Source organism: Otolemur garnettii, unplaced genomic scaffold (assembly GCF_000181295.1).
Source record: "Otolemur garnettii isolate 467f Iridium unplaced genomic scaffold, OtoGar3 scaffold00123, whole genome shotgun sequence".
Lineage (NCBI taxonomy): Eukaryota > Metazoa > Chordata > Mammalia > Primates > Galagidae > Otolemur > Otolemur garnettii.
In genome coordinates, this window is record NW_003852518.1 from 5,757,497 (window position 1) to 5,768,784 (window position 11,288).

The 11,288-nt window shown below is 39.5% G+C and overlaps 1 protein-coding gene across 1 annotated transcript in view; it reads right to left on the reverse strand.

The window, feature by feature from the left end:
- Positions 1 to 11,288, reverse strand: part of ADCY1 (adenylate cyclase 1) — a 156,298-nt gene that overhangs the window by 45,866 nt on the left and 99,144 nt on the right. The gene's annotated exons all lie outside the window — the stretch shown is intronic.

Consider the following 11,288-nt stretch of genomic DNA (forward strand, 5'->3'; position numbering starts at 1 on the left):
CAGGAAACTAGATTCTAATGTAAAGCCACCATAACGATCTGATCACCTGTGCTTCATAAGCAGCCCCCCCCCCCGTTATTTCAGATATTTGAGCACAAAATGAGAATATTTAAGAGACTATGCATTTGGTTCCAGAAAATATAGAATAAGCACACTTTTTTTTATTCCTATATAATAAATGTAAGAAGACTGTGAAAGATAGAAAGAAGAGAGGGAACCTCTGAAGCCTCCAGGAGTCAAAGAAAAACTGTGTGTGTGTGTGCGCGCGCGCGCGCGCACATGCTTCCGTGAGTCTGTGTGTTTAAAGCAGTTTTCCTTTTGCTTTGTTTATCTCAGAGTAGGAATTGAAGAAGCTACCAAACTGAAAATGCCACTGGGTACAGGCAGAATTTTTTAAAGGCACAAGTAAAGCATGTTTTTCTAGCCAAAAGACCAAGAATGGGGCAACCTAGCAAAACAAAACTTTCAGACAGTAAGCACTGTATTTAGCCAAAAACTATGAAAAATATCTGTAACCCTAGCCCCACTCAAGCCAGGAAAGGCCATGTACACATTCTCAAGTTTTTACCCTCATTAGGCTAGGAGGAGCACACCCAAGACCCCAGTGAGGGAGGACTAGAGAAAGCAGAATAGGAAGTCAAGATTTTTACCTCTTTTAGATAGCAATAAGCCCTGACTTGTGCTGTCAGAGAAGGCCTAATAAGGAATCTGAATTTCCATATCTGTTCAAGAATGACAAGGTTTCTTTGGCCCCCAGCTGGAGGGTGAATAAGGAGCCTGGAATTTCACCCCCAATAATCACCACCCAACTAATGTAAAGTCTGAGGAAATCTGCTAAAACAGATGCAGTAAGATCTGTAATCTCATTACATAATACCCAAAATAGCTAGGATACAATAAAAATAAATCACCCATCATATTAAGCCCCTCCAAAACTCAACTTAAATGAGAAAGACAATCCACAGACACAAACATCAAGATGATACATTTGTTAAAGTCATCTGATAAGAATTTTAAAGCACTTATCATGAAAACATTTAAGTTATCATGAACATGCTTGAAACAAATTATAGAAAGTCTAAGAAAAGAAATAGAATGTATAAATTATAGAACTGAAACATACAAAAACCAAAATAAAGACCCCAATGGATGGGCTCAACTGCAGACTGCAGTGCACAGAGAGGAAAGACTTCTTGAACTTGAAGACAGATAACAGATCTTACCCAATTTGAACAATTAAAAAAATACATTTGAAAAACAAAGTCTCTGGAATTAAGGGACAAAAATAGAAGACTTAACATTCATTCATGTTACTGGAGTCTTAAAAGGAAAAGGAAAACTGAGACTGAACAAATATTAGAAGAAATAATAGCAGAAAATTTTCCAAGTCTGGCAATCTACAGATTGAAGTAAGTGAGCAAATCTCAAGCAGAATAAACTAAAAATAAAATTAGCCCAGGGTGGTGCCTGTGGTTCAGTGAGTAGGGGACTGGCCCCATATACCGAGGATGGCAGGTTCAAACCCGGCCCCAGCCAAACTGTAACAACAAAAAAATAGCCAGGCGTTGTGGTGGGCACCTGTAGTCCCAGCTACTCAAGAGGCTGAGGCAAGAGAATTACCTAAGCCCAAAAGCTGGAGGTTGCTGTGAGCTGTGATGCCATAGCACTCTACCAAGGGTGACAAAGTGAGACTCTTGTCTCTTAAAAAAAAAAAAAAAAATTAGGCCAGCACACATCACAATCTAACTTCTGAAATGAAGGGCAAAGAAAAAGTATTGAAAGCAGTATGAGAAAAGTGACACTTGATTTTTAGGAGGAAAAAAAACAATTAGAATGACAACAATTTTTTCCTCACAAACTATGGAGGCCAGAAATAAATGGGAAAGAATTTTGGAATTTCTCAAAGAAAAGCAGTATCAATGCAGAATTCTATATTCAGGAAAAATATATTTCAGTAATAAAAGCAAAAGTGGAAAATTTTTAGATAAGAAAAGTAGAAAGAATTTGTAATCAACTGAAGTTCTTAAACAAAAATGGAAATGGTAACAGAAGGCATGTTGGGCACAAGAAAGAAAAAGAAGAAAAATATGGGCAAATGGGTGATATACTTCCTTCTTCTCTTGTGTTTTCTACATGGTGCTTGCTGGTTGAACCAAAAATTATAAATTTATCTGATATACTGTAGTTCTAAATAGGTGGAGGGAAAATAGGAAATATTTAAGACATTTATACTATACATAAGGAAAAATAAAGGTACTTAAAGGGAAGTAAGTTTTCTATACTAAAACTATTAAAATGTTGACATCAGTAGATTGTAATGTTATATAAAATAACATATTAGAGCAAGCACTAAAAATTTTATACAAGACTCACTCAAAGCAACTATATAAAAATCAAAATGGAATTCTATAAAATGCTTCCATAAAGCACAACAACATAGGAAAAGGAAACAGAAGGAACAAACAAAACCAAATTAAATAAACTTATCAATAACATATCAATATGTTGATAACTACATTTAAGTGTAAATGGTCTCAGTATACCAATTAAAAGACAGAGACTAACAGACATGATTTAACAAGTATAATCCAGCTATATGCTGTCTACAAGAAACTCACAGCTATATAATATAGGTAGATTAAAACTAACAGAACAGCAATAACATACCACACAAATATCAATATACAGGAAGTACAAGTGGCTGTGTTGATGTCAGAAAAAGTAGATATCAGAACAAAGAAAAATTACCAGGAACAGGAGACCTTACATAATGGTTAAAGGGTCAATACAAAAGAAAGACATAGAAATCCTAAATGCGTATGCATCAAATAATAGAGTTTTAAATTATAAGAAGCCAAAACTGACAGAATTTAAGGAGAAATAGTCAAATTCTCAATTGTAGTGAGAGATGTCAATATCCTTCTCTCAAAAATAAATCAAGCTAGACAAAAAATAGGCAAGATATAGATAAACAGAACACCACCATCAAACAAGATCTAATTGACATTAACAGAATACTCCACGAAAAAAAGCAGAACAGATTTTTTTTCCCAAGTGCCCAAGAATATCTAATAAGAGAGACCATATCTTTGGCCATAAAACAAAAACTCAACAACTTTTAAAAAATTTAAATTATACACACGTGTTCTCACACCAAAATGGTACCAAACTAACATTAATAACAGTAAGATAACAGAAATATCCTGCAGCACTCCTAAGTAAGCCATGGTCAATGAGAAAGCCGCGAGGGAAAGTGAAAAACAATGACCCAAATATGAAAATGAAAACATATCAAAATCTGGAGAATACAGATAAAGTGGTAATGAAAGGAAAATTAATAGTACTAAATATTTACACAAAAAAGTCTCAAATCAACAATTTAAGTGCCATGTTAATAAACTACAAAAAAGAAATTAAACTCAAAGCTAATAGTAGAAAGAAAATAGTAAAGACAAAAGAAGAATTTGACATAACAGAAAAGAGAAAAATCAATAAAACAGCTGATTCTTTAAAAATGTCAATAAAGTTAATCTCTAGCAAACCCAACAGAATTAGAAAGAAACTAACAATGTCATAAATGAGATATGGTTTGCCTCTATACTCAACAGACATTGAAGGGATAATGAAGGAATACTATAAACTCTATGCACATAACTTTGACTACTTAGATTAAATGAACTGCTCTTTGAAAAATAACTACCACAACTCACCTAACACAAAGAATAAACTGGGCAAGCCATATAAATAGTACAGAAATTGACTTCCTAATCTTAAATTCCTGAAAAGGTAAACTCCATGCCCAGATTGTTTCAATGAATAATTCTAGCACATGGTTAAAAAGGAACTAATACTAATTCTGCTGAATCTCTTCCAGAAAAGAGAAGAGGAAGCCACACTTCTCGACTCAGTTTATTTATGAAGTCAGTATTACCCTGATACCCAGACTAGACAAAGACAGTACAAAAAAGGAAAACTACAGGCCAATATTCCTCATGAATGCGGACGCAAAAATTCTTAAAAAAAATTAGCAAATAAAATTCAGCGATATATAAATACACCATGGCTAATCCTAGGACCCAAAGCTGATTAAATATTTAACATCAATGTAATCCACCAGATTAATTGGTTAAAAAAGAAAAGTCAGTTGATATAGAAATTGACAAAATTCAATATTCATGATAAAAATTATCATACAACTGTAATAGCAATTGAGGGAAATTTTCCCAACTTGATAAAGAATATGTATGAAATGCCTGTGGCTAACAGCATATTCGATGGTAAAATACTAAACACTTTCCCTCTAGTCTAGGACAGTGATTTTCAAATGGTGTGCAGTAACAGGATCTTAGACGTGCTGTAAAAATTTTTAAAGATCATTAATTAGATTATTTTTGAAAGAATTTCAAAGCACAGTTAAGTATATTATTCTTTTTAATCTTTCTTCGATTAACATAATTTAAGTGTGCCACTTAAACTACAGGTTTAAGTGAGCTGTTAGATAAAAAGGTTGAAAAACACTGGTATATGGCAGGGTTATCTGCTCTCACCACTTTTCTTCCACATTATACTACAGACCCCAGCATCTGCAATAAAGCAAGAAAAATAAAGGCATACAGATTGGAAAGAAAAATATAAAACTGTCCCTATTTTCAGATGACATGATTGTTTACATGAAAATCTTGGACCATACAAAAAAACAAAAAACTCTTCTAGGATAAATAAGTGAGTTCTACAAGGTCACAGGATATACGACAAACATAAAAAATAAAATATGGTATTTATGCTAGCAATAAAAACAAGAATACCTATATTAAAATACAATGCCATTTGTAATCACTGAGAAAAATGAAATTAAAGGAGTAAAGCTAGCAAAACATGACCAGGACTCCTATGGTGACGACCACAGACTGCTGATGAAAGGAATCACAGAAGATCTAAATGAATGGAAAGGCATGCATACCATGTTCACGGATTGGAAAACTTAACATAGTAAAGACATTAATTCTACCCATATATGGGTTTAATATAATTATCAAAAACCTAGCAGGATTTCTTTGTGGATAAACAAGCGTATCTATTATTAAATGGAGAGGGAAAGGGGCTAGTGCTCATTTTTCTGAAAAGGGATAAAAGAAGAATTATTCTACCTAATTCTAAGATTTATTATATAACTGTATTAATCAAGAGTATGGTGCTGGCAGACAGACAGACAGTACTAGATCAATGGAGCAGAATAGGAAACCCAGTAAATACCCTCACATACGTATGCACAACTGATTTTTGACAACAATGCAAAAACAATTCAATGAAAGAACAGATTTTCAACAAATGGTGCTAGAGCAACTGGATATTCTATAAGCAAAAATAAAGTGAAACCTAGCCTAAATCCTTATAAAAAATTAACTCAAAAAGAAGCAAACATTTACCTATCAAACATAAAATTATAAGACTCTTAGAAGAAAATGTATGTGAAAATCTTTAGTACTTGAGGCTACTTAAAAAGTTCTTAAGATGTGACACTAAAAATATAATTCATAAAACAAAAAAATCAATAAATTGGATGTCTTCAAAATTGAAAAAAATAAGTTCGTTGACTGATCCGGTTCAATTGATGAAAAGAAAAGCTACAGACTGGGAGGTAATATTTGGAAAGCCACATATCTGACTAAAGAATCATGTCAAAAATATATCAAGAACTCTCAAAAGAGAACAGTATAAAAAAAATCAAATAATCCCATTAGAAAACAGGCAAAGACCCAAAGGGACATTTCACCAAAGAACAAGAGAACGCATGGATGAAAATTAACACACGAAAAGACAGTCAGCATCTTTAGCCATCAGTGAAATGCAAAAATAGAGTCACAGTGAGGTATCACCGGTACTTACTAGCCCTGCTAGCATTTTTTTTAAAACAGATAATACCAAATGCTCATGAGGAGGTGAAAGAACTGGGTCTCTTCCACATTGCGGACGGGAAGGTAAAATCATACAGCCACTCTGGGAATCAGTTCAGTGGTTTCTCTTACAAAATGAAATATGACCCATATATACAAGGGCATTTCTCCCAGAAAAATTAAAATTTATGTGTACACAAAAATCTGTACATCTATGTTTAAAGCTGTTTTACTCACAACAGTTAAAAACAGGAAACCACAAAAATGTTCAACAGGTGATGTAACCTTCCATACCACGAAGGACTATTCAGCAATATAAAGGAAGGAACAGTCGACAACTTAGACGGATCTCAAGGGCATGAACGCTGAGTGAAGAAAAAGCCATTTCCAAAGATCATATGCTGTATGATTCCTCTTCTATGGTGGCTCAGAACTGGGCCATCAGTGGCTTAGTGGAGGATTGATTGTAGGTTAAAAAAAAAAAAAATCCCACACCCAAGGGGAAAACTCTGTCCTAGGGCCAACAACGTCTTTCCTGGAGACACTGAGGAAAGGAGATAATCTACTCCTGAGGCTGGAGATGATAAGCCATGCCCAGAAACCCCACCCGGGTGAATCTCTGCTGTGACCATTCAGGCTACATCCCAGATGAGCAGCTCCTATCTTGAGTCCCCCACTCACGGTCACTGGGAATCAGCCTGAGATCGGCCTTGCTCAGAAGACCAGGGGTCAATGTCAATTATTCACTGGTCAGACATCTGAGGCTTAGGTTGAAGGGCTGATGAATATAGGCCCTCCTGAGGTCAGGGCTAATGGACCCGGGTTCTCCTTCAGGTCAGGGCTGACGAACACATGTCCAGCCTTAGGTCAGACCTGAAAGACTCAGGTTCTCCCTCAGGTCAAGGATTGATGGACATGGATTCACAGTTAGGGCTAATGGACATGGTTCCTTTGGCAGGTCAGGGCTGATGAACACGTGTCCAGCCTTTGGACAGGCCTGACAGACTCAGTTTCTCTCTCAGGTCAGGGACTGATGGACAAAGGTCCACCTTCTTGTCAGGGCTAATGTATACTGATCTTCCTCCACGTCAGGCCTGAGGGACACAGGTTACCCCTCAGGTCAGCCACACTTCCTGAACCCTCCGCCTGTCAGCTCCCCTGTTATGTCTCAGGTTACTGCTTCTCCTCCACAATTATAAATCACAGTTCTGTTCTATAACTTGGAGACATAAGAGTAGCCAGTACAATGGGTAGGTGACAGAGGAGGGGTGGCTGTCCCTCAGTGAACAGATGATGAATACATATCTAAAATTGTACCAGGAGCAGCCCAAGGTCACAAGGTTGGGTTGTAAGGTCAAAGCTCTCACAATGCCAAAGAAACACTGGAGGATTCAGTAACATCATTTATCACATTAACAGTCAGAAGAAAAAACCACCAGGCTGAGCATTTAAAGGACACTCACAGTTCTCTTCTAAAATTAAACATCTACTTCACATTAAAAGAAAAATATGCAGATGCTAACCCACATGGGCTACTTTCTTGAAATCATTAGGTATATACTATTACCTCTAACCCAAAACATCAAAATTAGTGGTTAAAAAAAAAAGAAAAAAAACTTTATTAAAGCCAAACCCCCAAAAGAATGCCCACCTCTATTGTAATATAGATAGAAACGAGGAAATAAAATTATCACTATCTAAAATACATATTATTATAGGTCACGAAAATTCAAGAGAATTATGCAGAAAGTTACTGTAATCAGTTTCAGTAAATATAAACCAAATGACCTGACACTGTTTTCTTGATAAATTCATATAGTAGAAATTATGCTTTAAAAAAATTCCTAGCCATCTTTAAACAAAAAGCCCAGAAGAGAGGGTGGAAGAGACCCTGGGTAGATCAGAAATCTATCCAGAAAAAGACCCAACATCAAGCTTCCTGGTGACGCGCAGTGTCGGCAGGCAGGAGGCTGTGGGAGTGAGTACAGCAAATGCTTGGGAGAGGAAAATTTGACAATAGCTACTCCAAATTAAAATAAACATACCATTTAACCCAGAAATTTCACTACAAAGAAGTACCCCCAGGCTATCCTTGTAACATGTGCTAAAATTTTTGTTAAAAAAGATGTTCACAGCATCAGTGAACATGAAAACAACTACTAGAAATAAAGTCCCAGCTACCAACCAACCAGTGGTGAAGCCACATCTTGTGCCGGCAGGTGGAGGCCAACCGGCCACTCAGACACGACAGGAATCTGTTTGTGCCCCTGAGATTTCTAGAGCCAGTGACTGAGTGAAAAGAGTGTGTAGGACAACATGATAAACTCATACCTGCATTTGCTTTCCGGTATGTATTTATATACATAAATTGATACCTGGAAAGAAACATAAGTGGTAGAGATTTTGGAGAGTTTTTGTATCATGTGCAGATGTTTATTTTATTTATAAATAAGCTTAGATATCTAAGTATGAAGAGAAGGACCAAAAAAAAAAAAAAAACCCCACAGCATTTAAAAACAGAGACAGTTGGGGGCTCCTGGGGGAACTTATTAGAGGGACAAATGTGCTTTCAATACCCCAAAGATAAGCTTTAGGATACTACAATAGAGAAGTGCCACCATGGTGGCCGGGGCAGACAATGGCATGGCCCCTTTCTTTTCTTCATAAAGTAAAACGGTGCACATGACTTGCTTTGTTTAAAAAAAAAATATTGACCTAAATATCAATGAAGATTTATTATGTAAATGGTCTTTGTTTAGGCTAGAAATCTATACAATGACTAAAACATCATATGTTTTGAGAAATTATTCAATTGTAAGGAAATGCTTATGATATACTGGCAAGTGAAGAAGTTATCAAATGGCTTTTGTATCTCCAATCAAGTTTATTAAAAATTTTAAAGACACACTTAAACTGGAAGGAACAAAAAGGGACAGTTTTGTGAGGATTAAACAGAAATGCTTTTTATTTTCTCTTTTACGTATTTTTGTATTTCTCCATATTTTCCACAACAAATTACTTCTATAAGCAGAAAAATGTTGAGAGAAGAAATTTAACAGGTATAATTGCATTGGGATTGATTATGGAAGCTTATCTTTGGGGTATTAATGAGAGGGGCTCCTGGGGCCCATCAGGTTGGACATGACCCAGGTTCGGCCGCCCTGGCTGCAGGGTAAGAGATCAAACCCCCAGTGGACATCTAGGTTGCGGGATGAGGGGTGGAACCAACACACCCCAAGGCATCAGATGTGGGGGTCATGACAAAGTTTCTCTGCTTTACCAACTTTAGTTAGGCTTTTGAAAATCCAGTCTTATGGAGAGTCCTGCTAAGTCATTTTAGCAAGAGACCCCCACAATACCTGATCACCCTCAACATCTAACTGAGTTCTTCATCCTCCCCCATTTAACATACGAGGCACTGTCTGCTCACCTTGGCCTGGATTTAGCAAGCAGCCATGCTAGGCAGGCTCAGCCAGAATCCCCTCACTCCTCAGGTTACCTTCTAGTGATTTTCCATCCATACCTCACGCAGGTCCTTGGCTGTAAGTTCCTCCTGCATTTGGAGTTGGGCCCAATCTCGCCCCCACTGCGAGACCCCATTGCCATGATTCCTATACCTCGTACAAATCTGACTGAATCAAGTCTGACTCAGGTTTTAGGTGTCATCAAATAATTTTCTTTAATAGCCCCCTCCCTGGCTTGGCACCCAAAGCTCATGGGTTAGGGCACTAGCCGCATACACGGGAGCTGGCAGGTTCCAACCAGGCCCGGGTCTACTAAGCAACAGTGACAACTACAACAAAAAAAGAGCCAGGTGTTGTGGTGGATGCCTGTAGTCCCAGCTACTTGGGAGGCTGAGACAAGAGAATTGCTTAAGCCCGAGTTTGAGGTTGCTGTGAGCTGTGACGCCATGGCACTCTACTGAAGGTGATATAGTGGGACTCTGTCTCAAGAAAAAAAGAAAGAAAGAAAAATAGCCCTTTTCCTTTTCGCCTCTCTTCTCCTCACACCCCCTTCTGCCCAACCATCCCCACTCCACCACTGCCCGGCTGGACCCTTGCACGACACTGCCACCCAGTGGCTGAGCCGCCAGCAGACCCTAAAACAAGGACTCAGGTTTTCTGAGACCACCAGAGAGCATCTGTAAGCCACTCTTCAGAATTTCAGATAGGTTTGCTCACAGATCTGCTCCAAGGACACAGACACAGAATGCACATTCCCACCCAACTCCTTTGGCTCCATCAGGAACTGAGGATCGAGTAGGCTGGGTCTGGAGGTGTGGGTAGAGGGGGTGACCTGTGGCTGGGGGCAGTGGTGGGCAAACACATTCCCTGAGTCCCAGACACATACCCTGCCTGGCACCACCACGGAGACCACAGTTCTGTGCTCTTAGTCACCCTCTGATGTCTCCAATGGCAGAAACGCTATTCTCTTGGTTTGGGGCTTGTTTTCACTAATCTTAAGGCAGCAGCAAGGATCTCAATCTGGAGGGCAGATAGCCACAGAGGGGCAACATCAAAACAGCACAGGCCCAGGCCCTTGAGTTTGCTTCCCCCACCTTCCCCTTAACCCTACCACAACGCCTTCCCAGAGGTCAGAAGTGGAACCTGAGAAGATGGGGTTTTGGTCAGTCTGGAGGTGCTGTCCAGGCTCAACATTGGTCTGCAGAGAGCTCCTGTGTATGAGGGATGGTGGGACAGACATGGACAGATGAGGCACAAGCTTGGATGCCAGAGACAACTATGACAGATGGGTTGGGCCAGGCTTAGTTTGATGTCCACCTAAGACAGGACAGGCCCAGTATCGGGGTGTGTCCCACCAGGAATGGGCTGGAGGGGCCAGGCCACAGGAGCACAGATGAAGGACCAGAGTCCGCAGGGGTCATGGCAGAGTGCTGAGAGAGAAGGGACACAATCCAGGAGGCGGCTGAGATGCAGGCCTGAGCCAGGGCAGCAGACATGTCTGTTCCTAATCCCAGTCCGTCCAGGGCTGGGCAGACAGACAACATGTCTGGAGTGGTCTGAGCTGGACCTGGGTCCCTGCCTGCTGTCCAGAGAGATGGTGGAAACAGAAGGCAGAAGATGACACTGGACACACCACCACTTGGTGAGTATCCCAGGGGAGGCAGCAGGTGCAGAGCCAGGCATCCTTGTCTTCGACCAACGTAATGGACAAGGAAGGCTGCAGTAGCCTGGGAAGGAGGAACATGTCTGACAACAGACGGCCTGAGAAAGCAGAGCCCTGGAAGCTGCGGTATGCAGCAATTTCCAAACTGAGCGTGCAGCCACCTACAGATGCTGCCCCCATATGCTGCTGCCTCCCCCACCCCCGAGACCGGAGCACGCAGCCACCTGCAGATGCTGCCCCCATATGCTGCTGCCCCCCGAGACCTGA